General features: G+C 48.4%; 1 pseudogene; it reads left to right on the top strand.

The window, feature by feature from the left end:
* Positions 1–6,534: 6,534 nt before the first annotated feature.
* On the top strand, positions 6,535–7,281 carry LOC127488630 (nucleoporin SEH1 pseudogene; annotated as a pseudogene).
* Positions 7,282–16,517: the final 9,236 nt, after the last annotated feature.

The following is a 16,517-nucleotide window of genomic DNA, read 5'->3' as shown; positions in this document are numbered from 1 at the left end:
CACTGATGAAATACTGAATGGAAAAGAGACTACCTCTCCAGGAGTCTGGGACATCTATTTTGAAAAGAGGGTGTTGGATGTTGTTCTTTCCAAAAATTCAAATAAACTCCATGTGTTTACATTTGATTTTTTTCGGTATGAACAAAGGAAGAAGACATTCCGATGGGTATAGGAACACATAAAAAAAAGATACCAAACTCAAAGCTCTGACAGTTTTCACTCTTCTCAGGTGGAAAGGGTTCTTTACACTCCAGTGGAAAAGAACGAATCCCGTGAGGCTTAAGCGTCTGTGTCTGACACCACAGCCAGCAACCAACACTCAGTACCTTTAAAAGAGTCGTGACAGGAGTTTAATTTTTATGAAAACCAAACTAGATCTACAAAACAACAGGTTACGAAAATGACCTGAGTTCATAGGAATCTCAAAGTCTGAGAAAGATTGCTTCAGCTGTGCTCACCAAAGGCCTTTTATAGCAAACGTCTCCAGTGAGTCATGCACATGCTCATGGAGCCTTGGGATTATTATTTTTTCTTTTTGACAGGCAGAGTGGACAGTGAGAGGGAGAGAGAGAGAGAAAGGTCTTCCTTTGCCATTGGTTCACCCTCCAATGGCCGCTGTGGCCGGCGCACAGGTGCTTCTCCTGGTTTCCCATGGGGTGCAGGGCCCAAGCACTTGGGCCATCCTCCACTGCACTCCCTGGCCACAGCAGAGAGCTGGCCTGGAAGAGGGGCAACTGGGACAGAATCTGGCGCCCCGACCAGGACTAGAACCCGGTGTGCCAGAGCTGCAAGGTGGAGGATTAGCCTAGTGAGCCGCCATGGTGCCGGCCTTTTTTTTTTTTTTTTTTTTTTTTTTTTTTTTTTTTTTTTTTTTTAACACTAAGAAGAACTGCTTTCTGTGGTGCAAATGCAATGGAAGGCCAAAAGAGCTGACAGTACTGATGGGGCTGGGGAAAGGCTATGCACGCCAGGGCCACAGCTTATCTTACAGAGGAAGGAGTGGGTGAGGCCACAGCTGACAACGTGGCCCCTGCTCTGACAGGGGTCACCTGGGAGCCAACACGTTCCCTGCAAAGTAGGTAAGGACAGCAGCTTTCGGGGAACCCAGAGGGCGTCACAGAAGCAATCCTCTCCAGAGGGTGAGAGCCTCAGAGAACACAGACAGGGGAACACATCGGCTTGTTGGCTGCTTTTTCCAAACAGAAACTGCGATGTGCTATTACTATCTGCCAATCACTAAGGGGTCACACACGAACTGTTAGTCACCGCATAGCGTGTCAAAGAAGACAACCTGGCCTCAGCCCGAGCACACGTGGACTTGCCCTGTGATCGAATGCAAGGCACTTGGAGGGTTTTGGTGCCTTGGTGTATCAGCATGGACTACAAGAATCAGCTCACTCACCTCGAGGAGCCACCACACAGGGAACTGAGTGCACACCTCTCAAAGGCTTTGAGCTCCTCAGATGAAAAGCACTGTGCAAACCCTTGAGGAAAACCCTGCCAGTGCCCAGTCCTGAGGTGCTGTGCCTTGTGCCTGTTTTCTTAAACACATCAAAAATAAAATGTCACTGACACTCCATTCTTTCCTACCTGTTGAATGTTTGGCACACGGATGTTTAGAATTTGAAATAGTGTCACAGTCTCTATTCTAAAAGTATTTATTAATTTTCTAACAAAGTTAATGAGATGTACCCAACATTCTGAGGTACATGTGAAAAACTAATATTTAAAGGAAAGATAATTGAACTAGTATTATTTATGTGAAACTACAACTTTTTAATGAAAAAAAAATCCTGAAAGTACGCCACAGTGCCTAAATATTCATCTGAAGAGTACAAAGATGGAGTTCTGAGAAAAAAGGATCTTAAACATTATAGAAATAAATGTGGTTCTTAAACTACTCTCAAAGGAAACATTAAAAATGTAATGTTTCATACAGTTAGAGGTAATACATTATAAATACAGTAGTTCAAATATTGTTTCTTTTTAAGTATTAGTCTTCTTTAAACAAGTTAAATTGAAAACATTTTAAATCTGTTATATTCTTTTTTTAAGGAATTGTGGAAATGCAAGCTTTCATAGAAATCTAAACAATGATACCATTTGTAATCTTTACGTAGAATACACTAGGCCTTGGCCACTTTAGATTTCTAACAGATCAATATGCCTTCATGTTTGGGCAAAGTCAGATTGTGATTTATGATGTTCACATGCAGTTGACCCAAACTTTCTTCTTTTCCAGGTTTTGTGTGATCACTCTGCAGGAGGTTCTGTCAGATTCATAATCAAAATGATGCAAACTATAAATAAGTTCTTTAGGATGGGAAACCTTTTTTAAAAAAAATAAAATAAAGTGCTTTTAAATTTAAATATTTCTTGCCCCTAAATAAAACTGAAACAACTCAGCCCTGAAATCTCCTTATCTTGACAAACACCATTTGAACAGGAAAAAAAAAAATCAGTTTTGGGCCATGAATGTCCTTTAAGAGTTCAGATTGGATCTAAACTTGGTTTTGCATCATTGTCGTGCTCACTGGTATTTTATCAGCCTGGTTCCAATACACGGGGTAGCACTCTCCTTGAACCACGTCCACCTAGTAGAGGCAGCCCCGCACGCACACCTGCTCCATGGGCACCAGCTCCTGCATCGCGGGCTCGTGCCTCGCAGCGCGCGGGCAGAAGCCGCTCCAGGCGCGGTACTCATCGTCTTCCTATCCGGAACTGGAGGCTGGGTCACACATGGTCGCCATCCGGGGCCTTGGCCCGGGGCCCGCCCCGGTGGCCTGCAGCAGGGTCTGGAGGCGAGCTCGATGCGGAGCAAGTCGTAGCCGATGAAAGGCTTCCAGTTCCTCTTGTCCTCCCTGTAGAACCAGCGCACCTCCTCCGGGCCCAGCTCCGTCACCACCTTGTAGGGATGCCGGGCGGCAGGGCTGCCGGGCCGCGCGCGCTTCCTCTACCTGCACCCGCCGCCCCCCGAGTTCGCCGGGCCCGGCGGAGGCGACGGGTGCAGCGATGAGGCACCGCCGCTCTCGCCCTCCCTGAAGTAGCGCAGCGACGAGCCCGACTCGGCCGAGCTGAAGCCATAGTTCTCGTCACTGAGGCAGGGGTCCAGCGCCAGGTGGGGGTCGCGGTCGTCGGCGCTCGGCGGCAAGTGCAGCCCGGGCTCCCCGCGCAGCAGGGTCAGGGGCGCGCTGCCACCGCCCGGTCCCCGCTGGGCAGGTGCTCCAGCAGCAGACGCTGCCCCGAACGCCGGCCCCGTGTCGGAGCCCAGCTCCCAGGCGCTGCCGCCCCGGCCCTTAGGCTCGGGGCTCCGCGGGGAGACGCGGCCCGCGTAGTTCATGCTGTGGAGACGCCGCTGGCTGCCCAGCCTTGGCCCCCAGTGCTTCGCCACACATCCAACGCCGCCGCCCTCTACACCGGGATTTGTTAATCTTTCAAATCCCGAACAGGGCTGCGGCGGGCGGCGGGCGGCGGCTCCACCTCCTAGGAGGCGCGCGGCCGCCACAGCCCCGTTCGGCGGCCCGCCCCTTTGTCGTGATTTAATTCTTTAGAAGATTTTTTTCCTTCAAAAAATTGAGAATATTTCTCAAAAGAAAACTGAGAACGAAAATAATGATAATTGGGGCCGGAACTGTGCTCACTTGGTTACTCCTCCGCCGGCATCCCATATGGGCTCTGGGTTCTAGTCCCAGTTGATCCTCTGCCAGCCCAGATCTCTTCTGTGGTCAGGGAGGGCAGTGGAGGATGCCCCAAGTACTTCGGCCCCTGCACACTCTTGGGAGACCAGGAGGAAGCACCTGGCTCCTGGCTTCGGATCTGCGCAGCTCCGGCCTTAGCGGCCATTTGGGGGGTAAACCAATGGAAGGAAGACCTTTCTCTCTGTCTCTCTCTCACTGTCTATAACTCTACCTGTCAAGTAAATAATGAAAATGAAAAAAAAAAAGAAAGAAAGATCATTCACATTGCTGAATAAAAAAAAAGATGAACTGTTAATTACATTTTGGAGTTGTCACATTTTTGGAATTGCGCTGATTAACATAAGGCAACTGGGGCTTTGAGACCCATCAATGAAGGAGGCGCTAGACCAGCGATGCAATTGGTGACTTCTCTGCATCTGACACTGAGAGGAGCTGCTGGTCTGCACCTACCTAGGCTCACAGCCGCTGACTGGCAGAGTCAGAAGGGCGCAGGTGGGGACTCCTTGTATTCTGGTGTCCTGTTTATTGGCTCTGTGACCTCAGGCACCTTGGTTGACCTCTCTGAGCCTTGGTTTCTTTCAAAGCAAAATAAGGACAATCTAGCTCACAGATTGTGAGGAGAAAACCAAGGGAGACCTGCACTATACCATCTTTGTAGCAGTTCCACAAAGAACTGTTACAAAGAAGCACCCCTCTTCCTGCTTCCCACAGAGCCTGCCTGGGTGGAATTTCTCTGCTCTCAGGATCACGCAAACAGGAAGAGCAACACAGAAACAGAAATATGGCTCACCAGAGGACTGAGTGCTGGTCGATCTTGTGCAGATTGTCAGTTATGCCAAAAGCCTTGAAGAATGCGCACTGCCAAGTAGGAAAACAGCCCTCAGTACTGCAGGATTCTCTAGTGGGAAGGACATGTCTGTCCTTGGGTGCACTAACAGAAGCTCTGCCCTCTGTTAAACGTGGGCATAACCACTTGCAGAACCAGTCATAGGGTTCATTCACCTTGTGTCGGGACAGAATCTTTGACAGCTGTTTGAATTGTTATCAAGCTGCATTTCTGTATATTTTTTGAAGACTATTAAATTACACATTTTGTAACGAGACTGATTCACTGAAATAAGTCACTGTATAGAAAGAAAAATAAATTTTGGTGTTACAACCATATGGTTTATGGGGCCAGTGCTGTGATGCAGTGGGCTAAGTCTCCTCCTGTGGCACTGGCATCTCATATGCACACCAGTTCATGTCCCAGCTGCCTCTCTTCCAATTCAGCTTTCTGCTATGGCCTGGGAGGACAGTAGAAGATGGCCTAAGACCTTGGGCCCCTGCACCCCCATGGGAGAGCCGGAGGAAGCTCCTGGATCCTGGCTTCATATTGATTCAGCTCTGACTGAGCTCTCATTTGGGGAGTGAACCAGGGGAAGGAAGACCTCTCTCTGTGTCTGTAACTTTGCCTCTCAAATAAATAAATAAAATATTTTCATTTTAAGAAAAAAAAGGACAGTGACAGCCAACTGCAGACTCATCCACGGGCCCTTCCAATGCAGCATGGGTGGGAATTTGGTCACTATCTGTTATCTCTCCCAGACTATTCACAGAAAGGAAATAAATGCGAAATTCCAGGTCATTGCTTTGGAAAAGAGAATACTTTATGCAATCAATTCACAAAATAAACTTACATTTGCATATTCAATTCTGTTATAAAAACACTGTTATCCATGTAAATTATTAATATATTTGCAAAATCACCATCTTAGTCTGAGGAAAGCAAGCTAATCAATTCTCAAGTCATTTCCAAAGCCTTAAAGTCCAGGTCATTAGAGTAACCAGGAAGAACAGGGTCAGATAGGGACCATTTTAAATGTGTACCCAGAGAATTGTTGGATATTTACATTGTGCATATCTCATTTATATCTTACATTATACCCTGTAATTATGGGAAGCCTTAGCTAGAGGTCTTCACTATTTTTTAAAATCATTTACATTAGTCAGTAGTAATTCAAGTAGATATAATCTCCAATAAACTGAGTTTGATTTCCTGAGCAAAGATGTACATGTGTGCATCTGTGTGTCTGTGTGTGTATCTTGTATCTCTGTGCGTCTTTGTGTCTGATACTGTTAAGAAGTCAATAATAGGCAAAGATACTGAGAATCTTGTTCTCACTGAGTATCTACACATTCTTTCTGATCTGCCTCCACTGAAGCCAGGAATCTCTCCTTTGAGCATTTGACACTCAAAAACCATTACTATGCCAATCAGGAAAACTGATATGAAGAACAGGCCACTCAATGAAACAGGGCACAAACTCCAAAGAGATTGCTACCTTCTGAGATGCTCAATATCAGTCTTTTCTCTCCACATGTTCAAAGACTCACAGCCTCTAAGTCAGGTGTTTTGTAGTTCAGGGATATGGCTCAGGTGTCATCACATGCCATAAAAGTGAGACTAGGAGGTGAGTTGTGTAGGAAGCTAGGAAGAAAGCCTGCAACTCATGGATGCTCTCTTAACCAGGTCTGCTCCTCCTGAGTGCCTGTCTCTCTCGACACCTGTGATGTATCTCACTGTGGAGAAGGAAGGCAGTGTCCCCTCATCTCCATCCGCATTGACCCATAGACTCCTGATGTGTTGTGGAGCTGTCCATCTCAACTGTATCCTGTAGACCTGTATGTGACTATGTCAGTGCCTTACAGGATAGGAGTAATTTTTCCCATGCGAAAGAGGCATTATCATAAATTCTAGAGCAACAGGCATAAGAACACATTAATCTGAGGGTCACTAAGCAATCAGTTCACACTTTTAAGGATGTTTTCATAGAGGCAGGGACTTGGCGCAAGCATGTGCCATAGTTGTATTTCTTGGAACCCTTTAAGCTCTTGTGCTCACTCTCCCAGGAGAGCTGTAGGGAGTGATGACAATAGTCCAAATGCAATGGCCACAGTTCAGATTTTTGAATATAATGAAAATACCAGGAAATATGCAAAAGCTGAAACTCTTATGACAGTCACTGATCCTGTTCATGATATTGCATTTGCTCCAAACTTGGGAAGATCTTTCCATATTCTAGCAATAGCAACCAAAGATGTGAGGATTTTTACACTAAAACCTGTGAGGAAAGAACTTACTTCATCTGGTGGACCAACAAAATTTGAAATCCATATAGCAGCTCAGTTTAATAATCACAATTCTCAGGTCTGGAGAGTGAGCTGGAATATAATAGGAACAGTGCTAGCATCTTCAGGAGATGATGGCTGTGTACGATTGTGGATAGCTAATTATATAGACAATTGGAAGTGCACTGGTATTTTGAAAGGTAATGGGAGCCTAGTCAATGGGAGTTCTCAGCAGGGAAATGTGAATCCTTCCCTAGGTTCAAATATTCCAAATCTTCAAAATGCACTAAATGGATCTTCTGCTGGCAGAAAGCACAGCTGAGTACAAGCTAACTGGAGTGACTTTGTTGTTTTGCTGCTTGTTGCATGCACACAGGAATGGAACGCAAACTCCTTTTCCCCTTCCCCAGTGCCGTTTGACCTCTCCCAAGATACACCAGCAGCCTGCTTGCTACTAACCACAGTCCAAAAGGCCTTTAAAAACACAGTGGATATCAATTTGTTTGTACTAGTCAGTTTATTGACACTACTTGAAACTTTTGAGATATAAATGGAGAGGCTTTTTGTTCAGACATTGTCAGCAAAACAATTTTTTGAAATGTTCTTGAAACTAACTTGGCTTAAAAATTAGAAAAATCCTTACTATCCTTCTGAGTGTGGGGAGGAAGGAAAATACCATTTTACTCCCTTTGGAGAATGTAGGCATGTTTCTTTTGTTTTCAAAAATGCAAAAATGATGAATTTTTATAAGTTTAATTTGAAGATTGAATAAATATCTTTCATAAAGAAAACTTAGCAGTCATTTCTGATTACATCCCAAAACTGATTTTCAAATGATGCAGTTTTTTTTTTTTTTTTGACAGGCAGAGTGGACAGTGAGAGAGAGAGAGACAGAGAGAAAGGTCTTCCTTTTGCCGTTGGTTTACCCTCCAATGGCCGCCACGGCTGGCGCGCTGCGGCCGGCGCACCACGCTGATCTGAAAGCAGGAGCCAGGTGCTTCTCCTGGTCTCCCATGGGGTGCAGGGCCCAAGCACTTGGGCCATCCTCCACTGCACTCCAGGGCCACAGCAGAGAGCTAGCCTGGAAGAGGGGCAAGCGGGAAAGAATCGGGCGCCCCGACCAGGACTAGAACCCGGTGTGCCCGCGCCACTAGGTGGAGGATTAGCCTATTGAGCCACGGTGCCGGCCTCAAGTGATGTAGTTTTGGCTGATCAGGGTTCATGCTAAAGGTAGGCTTTGCTACCAACACAGCAATTCAAACTTCCTGCTATTTTTGCGTCATATCTATGAGAAGAATTGCATTTAAAAAAGGAAAAGAAAATGAATATTAATAGAATAAATGGGGGGTACTTTAAGTGAAAGAGAAAAATGTTCTTGATGTCCTTAAACAAGGTTTGTCAGAAGTCAACCACAAACATTAGAAAGTTAAATACTAAAAGAATAATTTCCAACTTATTCTATGAGGTCAACATTTGATTAAACAACAACAAAAATGAACAGGGGCTGGCAATGTGGTATTGTAGCTAAAGCCTCTGCCTGTAGAGCCAGCATCCCATATGGAAACTGGTTTGAGTCTTGGCTGTTCCACTTCTGTTCCAGCTCCCTGCTAATGCACCTGGGAAAGCAGTGGAAGATGGCCCAAGTCCCTGGACCCCTGCACCCACGTGGGAGACCTGGAAGAAGCTCCTGGCTTCAGATCAGTGCAGCTCTGGTCATAGCAGTCATTTGAGGAGTGAACCAGCAGATGAAAGACCTCTCTCTCTTTCTCTCCCTCTCTCTCTAGCTCTACTTCTCTCTGTAATTCTTTCTTTCAAATAAATAGAATAATTCTTAAAAAAAGATTCTTAGGAAACAAGGAATAAAAAGATTTTCCTCAGTTTGAAAAAGGACAGGCTGAAAACCCTCTTGTCAATGTTGCATTTAATGGGGAAAGCTTGAGTGTTAAGATCAAGAACAAAAGAAGGCCACCTACTCTCACTATTCCTATTCAAGACTGTATTGAAGGTTGTAGCCTGCTTAGGAAGTCAAGAAACAAAGTGTCCAAACTGGAAAAGAAGAAGGAAAAAGCATCTTTATTTTCGGATGATATGCCCACATATGTAGACAATCCAATGAGATCTCAAACAAACAAAAACCTCACAAACTGTTGAAACTAATCAGGGAATTTTGCAAGATTACAGGAGGTAAGACCGATATACAACATTCAAGCATATTTCTACATATCAGCAACAAACAATTGGAGGGTGGAAATTTGAAAATATTATTTACAATGCCATCAAAATGTGAAATAATTAATCTGGTAAAAAATAGTTGAGGTCTTTTTTTAAAAAAATAAAGATTTGGTTGTTTATTTGAAAGAACTACAAACAAGGAGAAGGAGAGGGAGATGAAGAGAGAGAGAGAAAGAGAGAGAGAGAGAGAGAGAGAATCTCCCATCCATTGATTCATTCCACAAGCAGCCACAATGGCCAGTGCCAGGCCAGGCTGAAGCCAGGAACCAGGAGCTTTTTCCAGGTCTCCTACATGAGTGCAGAGGCCCAAGCACTGGGGCCATCCTCTACTGCTTTCCTAGGCATATTAGCCGGGAGCTGGATTGGAAGTAGATCAGCTGGGACTTGAACTGGCACCCACATGGGATGCTGACGTTGCAGGAGGCAGCTTTTACCTACTAAGCAACAACATCAGCCCCCCAAAATTTAAGACTTGTACAACGAAATAAAAAAAAATCCTTGAGAGCTATTTAAGGAGACCTATGTAAAAGAGAGATATCTTGTTCAGGGGTGAGAAGACTCAAAATTGTTAATATGTCAATTCTCAAATTGGGTTCAGTGTCAACCCTAAGAAAACCTACAGCAGGCTTGTGTGTGAAAATTGATAGATGATTCTTAAATTATATGGAAATGGATGGAATCTTAATATTGAGAGAAAAATGTGTAGACAAACACTTTATGATTTCTAAGCTTGTTATAAGTTTGCAGTAATCAAGATAATGTTGCATTGGCCTCAGAATAAATGAATAGAGGGGCTGGCATTGTTGTGCAGTGGATTAAGCCATCTGTGACACCAGCATGCCATGTGAGCATGGGTTTGAGTCCTAGCTGCTCCACTTCCGATCAGCTCCCTGCTATGGCCTGGGAAAGCAGTAGAAGATGGCCCATGTGCGTGGGTCCCTGCACCTGTGTGGGAGACCTGGCAGAAGCTCCTGGCTCCTGGCTTCAGATTGGTCCATTTCTGGTCATTGTGGCCATTTGGGGAATGAACCAGTGGATGGAAGACCTCTTTCTCTCTCTGCCTTTCAAATAAATAAATATTTTTCTTAAAAAAAAGCTTTATTTTATTTGAAAGAGTTACACAGATAGAGGAGAAAGAGAAAGAGAAAGAGAAAGAGAAAGAGAAAGAGAAAGAGAGAGAGAGAGAGAGAGAGAGAGAGAGAGGTCTTCCATCTACTGGTTCACTCCCCAATTGGCTGCCAAGGCCAGAGCTGCAACAATCTGAAGCCAGGAGCCAGGAGCTTCTTGCAGGTCTTCCACGTGGGTGCCAGGGTTCAAGGACTTGGGCCATCTTCTATTGCTTTCCCAGGCCATAACAGAGAGTGGGAATTGAAGTAGAGCAGCTGGGTCTTGAACCAGCATCCATATGGGATGCCAGCGCTTCAGGCCAGGGCATTAACCTGCTGGGCCACAGCACTGGCCCCAATAAACAAATCTTAACACACACACACACACACACACCCCACACAAGATGCATTTGGGACAGGAGTTTTACCTGGCAGTTAAGATGCCCATGCCCACACTAGAATACCTTGGTTCAACATCTGGCTCTGGCTCCTGACTCCAGCTTCTTGCTAATGCAGATCCTGGGAGGCAACAGGGATGGCTCAACAAACTGGGCTCCTGCAACCCCCAAGGGAGACCTGACTGAGTTCTAACTCATTGGCCCAGCCCAGCCCTGGCCATTGTGGGAGGCACAGGGGAGATAACTAGGAAACGGAAGTGCTTTCTATTCGACTTTCTCTGCCTTCAAATATAAATCATTTCAAAAGATTAATTTTGATCCTTAATTAATATCATATACAAGAATTAACTCAAAATAGACTATACACCTAAAGGAAAGATGGAAACCACAGTACTTCTACAAGGAAATACATGAGAAGTATTTGTGATTTTGGATCAGGTAAAACTAAAATTAAAATTACAAATAATTTTAATTAAAAACAAATAAAATTATAAATAATCAAATTAATATGCTGGATGTCATCAAAATTAAAAACTTCTGCTTTTCAAAAGTCATTGTTTATAACATGTAAAAACGTAGCTACAGACTCGGAGAGACTATTTCCAATCATGTATCTGGGTCTTTTTCTGACTACATGAAGAATTCTCAAAACCCAGTAACAAGAATGCAGTCTAACCGAAAAAAATGGGCAAAATGTTTGAACTCAACAAAGAAGACATACAGGTGGAAAATAGATACAGAAAAAGATGGCCACGCCATCAGCCATTGGTTGGCAAAGATGTGAAGGAGCAGGGAATCCCACTGCCAAAGAGGGTGAGATGGAGCGATCACTTTTTCCATGTATGGTGGTTTTCTTCTCGGCCATCCCATTTGCTGGCACACAACTGTTCCTAGTAGTCTCTTAGGATCCTGTACATCTGTGGTACCAAGTTTCAGTCCTTCATTTCTGACTTCATTTGCGTTTTCAATCTTTTTTTCTTATTCTACTTAAAATTGCCCAAATTTGCTTATCTTTTCAAAGTCAACTCTTACTTCTTGTTCTCTATTGCTTTCTGTTTCCCAGTTTCTATTTCATTTACTTTGCCCCAATCTGTTATAAAGTCTAATTAATTAATTTAGTTGAAAGGGGGAGAGAGAGAGAGAAAGAGAGAGAGAGAGAGAGAAACCTTTGACTCACTGGTTCACTCCTCAAATACCTGCAACAGCCAAGTCTGGGCCAGGCTGAAGCCAGGGACCTGGAACTCCATCTGGATCTCCCATGTGGGTGCAGGGACCCAAGAACTTGGGCCATCTCCCACTGCTTTCCCAGGCCATAGCAGAGAGCTGGATCGGAAGTGGAGCACCCTGGATTTGATCCGGCGCCCATATGGATGCTGGTGCTTTAGGCCAGGGCTTTAACCCACTGTGCCTCAGTGCCAGCCTCCCATTTAGTTCTGATCTTAATTTTTTCCTTCCTTTTGGCATCTTGGGCTTAATTTGTTCTTTTCCTAGTTGTCTAAGTTGTTAACATTAGGTTGCTTAATTGGGGTCTTTTTTGCTGTATGTGTTTTGTCCTGTGAACTTCCTTTTTTGAACTGTTTCTGCTATATCCCATAATCTCAGTATGTTGAGTTTCCATTTTCAATTTTATCAAGATATTTTTAGTTTCAATTTTAATTCCTTCATTGACCATTGGGTGTATAATAACATATTTAATTTCCACAGGTCTATGAATATTTGGACATTCTTTTTATTATTTATTTCTAGTTTCATACCATTATGGTCAGAAAAGATAATTGAATTCAATGATTGTCGATTTGTTCAGATTTGTGGTGTGGAGGTGGCACTGTGGTGCCATGTATTAAGCTGTTGCTAAGGATGCCCACTTTCTTGGGGTCAGTGCTATGGCATAGTGGGTAAAGCTGCTGCCTGCAATGCCAGTATCCCATATGGGTGCTGGTTCGAGTCCTGGCTGCTCCACTTCCAGTCCACCTCTCTGCTACAGCTTGGGAAAGCAGTAGAGGATGGCCCAAGTCCTTGGGTCCCTGCACTCATTTGAGAAACCCATAAGAAACTCCTGGCTCCTGGCTTCGGATCAGTGCAGATCCCACCATTGTGGCCATCTGGGGAGTGAACCAGCGGATGGAAGACCTCTCTCTCTCTCTCTATCTGCCTCTTCTTTTCTCTCTGTGTAGCTCTGACTTTCAAGTAAATAAATAAATCTTAGAGAGAGAGAGAGAGAGAGAGAGAGAGAGAGAGAGAGAGAGAAAGGATGCCCACTTTCCATATTGGAAGGCCTGGTTTGACTGTCAGTTATTCTGTGCTTCCCACCTAACTTCAGAATACTAATGTACCTGGGAGGTGTCAAGTGATGGCGCAAGTACTTGGGTTCATGCCACCCATGTGGGAGACAGGATGGAGTTTCTGGATCCTGGGTGCTGCATGGCTCGGCTCTGACCATTGAGGCCATTTGTGGGATTGAAGCAGCAGATAGAAAAATAAACAAACAAACAAATAAATTATCTTTTTTTTTTTTTTAAGAAATAGTATTTCTGGGGCCAGCACTGTGGCACAGTAGGTTAATCTGCAGAAACATGGTTTGAAATAATAACATGTACTGCCAGGAAGAAATAGCAATAGAATTAGAAAAAAAAAAGCATTTATTTATTTGAAAGAGTTACAGAGAAAGAGAGAGAGAGAGAGAGAGAGAGAGAGGTCTTCCATCTTCTGGTTTACTCTTCAAATGGCTACAACATCTGGGACTGGGCCAGGCCAATGCCAGGAGCCAGAAGCTTCTTCCAGGTGCCTCATGTGAGTGCAGGGGCCCAAACACTTGGGCCATCTTCTGCTGTTTCCCAGGCACACTAGCAAGGAGCTGGGTGGAAAGTAGAGCAGCCAGTATTCGAACCAGTGCCCATATAAGATGCTGGCATTGCATGAAGCGGCTTAACCCACTATGCTTAAACTATTCCAACAATGGAATATTTGAAGTACAACTTTGAATCGGAGGAAACAGTCAGAAGGAATAACCTAAGCAAAACTTAAGCCTCTACTAGGTAGATGCAGGCAGAGCCTGGATATCCTTCTGGGTGGTGTTGGCTGCTGGTGTTGGGGGGTGGAGGGTTGGTCTTTTACAATCGGAACCTGGTGGGAGCAGGCGTATTGTTTCTTGGCCTTTTGGCTGAGATCAAGAGTGGAGAGTCGGTGATACTCCAAGTCTCTTGGTGGCATGTTGAACCTGCAGCTTCACCTGGCAGCAACAAGAATTAATGAAATGAGGTGGGGCTTATCAGCAGGTCTCACACTGAGGTCCCCTGCTTCGGCCCTGCTGGCCGAACAATAACCAAGTGGAAATGATAGGACTAAACACGCAGTAAGCTTAAAAAACTTGCTGAGTGGGCCAAGTGGTCGAGTGGTGATGATGTAGGAAGGAGCAGGTGATCTCGAGGACCCGACAGTAGAATGTAACCAATCGGAAAAATAGAGAGAAAATAGGCTGAAACAAAATGAAGAAAATCTCATGGCTCTGTAGGTTAATAAGGTAAATTTGTATAAGAATTATTGAAGGAGAGGAGAGAAAGTAGGATTGAAAACCTATCTAGGGGCAGGCGCTATGGCATAGCAGGTAAAGACGCAGTCTGCAGTGCCAGCATCCCATATGGGTACCAGTTCGAGCCTAGGAATAGCAGTGGAAGATGGTCCAAGTCCTTGGGCCCCTGCACCTGCATGGGAGAGCTAGAAGAAGCTCTTGGCTCCTGGCTTCGGATAGGCTCAACTCTGGCGGGGGGTCGCAGAGGGGCGGGGCCAGCAGGGGCGGGGGCGGGGAGGCTGTGCCTGGCCCTCACAGAGCTTCCTGGGCAGCCCTGGGTGCTGCACGGTCCGCACCCACCTGTCACCCACTCACCCATCCGTCCATCACCCATCACCCACCCATCTGTCCACCCTGCCCCTGCCCCGCAGCGCGGACCACCCAGGCGCCCGGGCTCAGCCCCCACCCCGGCCAGAACATCCGCGGGGTCCCCTCCTGCTGCTGGTGTACCCCCAGGTAGGACCCTCCCGCCAGCCTCCCTGCCCCCGCTGCCTCCGGGGCCCTCAGCCCTGCCCCGTGGACCCCCGCTGCCCGCGGACCCCCCGACCTTGCCTGGCTCAGCCCCGCCCCCCAGCGCGGCGTGTTCGGCCTCCAACGCGAGGCTCCCTCACTTCCTCCCGCCCCGCCTTGGCCATGGCCACGGCCACGGCCACGGCTCCAAGCCCCGTCCACCCCGCACAGGCGGCCAAGCCAGGTCGAGCCAAGCTCAGTGCTCCCTGAGAGCTCCTGGGTGCAACCCCCAGGGGTAGCTGCCCCTCTCTGAGCGCCTGGGGAGGGGTAGACACCTGGCCGCTGGCCTGGGAGAAGGCGGGGCCGGAGGCGCCAACAGAACGTGTCCTCACTGGAGCGGGCCACTCATTCATTCACTCACTCACTGGCCCGCCCAGGAGCCCAGCCGAGCCCCCCTCTGCGCAGCGTCCGGGGCGGGGCCGAGGAGGCGCCCAAGGCCCCGCGGCCCCCGCTTGACCCGACCCGGCCCCACCCCCCCCAACATTCCCGCCAAGCTCCGGGACACATTCCGTGGTTTGCAGCAGACTGGCTAGCTCCTCGGAGCCTCAGATGTGGGTACAGTGGGCGGCGGCCGAGGGCCAGGAGACAGAGCACCCCGACCCCCACCCCAGCGCCGGCACACAGCAGGGGAGGCGGCGGGTGGCACTCAGATGGACACGCCCGCCTAAACCCCAACATGGCTCCCTAGGGCCCCGCCCACTCACCCACAGCTCCATCCCGCCCCAGGGCCTTTGCATGGCCATGCCCTCGGCCCCCAGACCTCAGACCCTCTGCCAGCATCCCCTCCTCAGCGCCGACCCCATGCCCACGAGCCCCTGGCCTGGCTGCAGATTCACAGGAGAGCCCCCTGGGGGTCCGACCACAGCCGCCCCCGCATGCCCATCCTGCAGATCCAGCCTGGGCAGCTACCTCGCAGCAGGCAGGAGAGACTGAGGCTGGAGGCGGCCGGTGCCTGTCCTTAGCCCCGCACGCCCCTGCTCTCGCTTCCTCCGTGCCCCCACCCCCCACGGAAAGGACAAAGCCACGAAGCGGCTCTCGCAGCCACGCTGGCTATGTGTCCTGTTTTCCCGCCCTGGATCCCGGCCGGCCAGGTGTAGACGCTGCTCCTGTAGACACTGCGGACCCACTGGGCTCAGATGTCTCCCGTGATGGGGACGCACAGCGAGGCCGGCGTGGCCCTGGTGGGCACGTGGCCCCCTCCCCGGCCCCAGGGCAGCCGAGCTGGGGGCCTGGTGGGGGAGTGACGCAGCTCATGGCTCCTGCTGAGGGCTGGGAAGGGGCGAGCGCCCAGGTGCCCCAGGCTGCACCTCTGCAGGAACCCCCGCTGATGTGGGCCCCTGGCTCGCTGGAGGGGGCATAACCCCCCCGAACGGGAGCCTGGGCCTCTGCTGTGGGGCCGCCCCCCCTCCCCGCTTTACTCCAGCCACGCTGGCCTCCTGGCTCCATGCTGCCCCAGGGCCTTTGCACCGGCCCTATCCTCAGCCCCCTTTTCTCTTTGTCCATTTTGCCAGCTGCCGGGACTCTGCTCTGTGGCCACCCAGGCCCACGCGGGCCCCTGCCCCCCGCCGCCCACACCTGCCCTTCTCTTGAGCACCCGAGACGGGGTGGGGTACAGTAGGCACATGATAAATGCTGGCCAAGGGGAGACCAAGAGCTGAAGCTGACCCCGGAACTCGGCACCGGGGACTGGGGACCCCCACCCCCTCCCGGCAGCTGCAGGGGACAGGGCCCCGGAGCCACGGCCGTGAGACCCAGGCCGCTTCCCAAAGTGGGACGAGACCTGGCCCCTGGCCCCAGGCTCCAAGTCCCTGGGTGGAGGGCCTGGGCCTCTCCCGGCCCCCAGCCTAGCCCCACGGCCCCCGCCTGACCCGGAATCTCTCCCTCTCCCATCTGG

Source organism: Oryctolagus cuniculus, chromosome 7 (assembly GCF_051225735.1).
Source record: "Oryctolagus cuniculus isolate XC-2025 breed Fujian yellow rabbit chromosome 7, ASM5122573v1, whole genome shotgun sequence".
Classification (NCBI taxonomy): domain Eukaryota; kingdom Metazoa; phylum Chordata; class Mammalia; order Lagomorpha; family Leporidae; genus Oryctolagus; species Oryctolagus cuniculus.
This window is presented reverse-complemented; position numbering and strand designations above follow the sequence as displayed.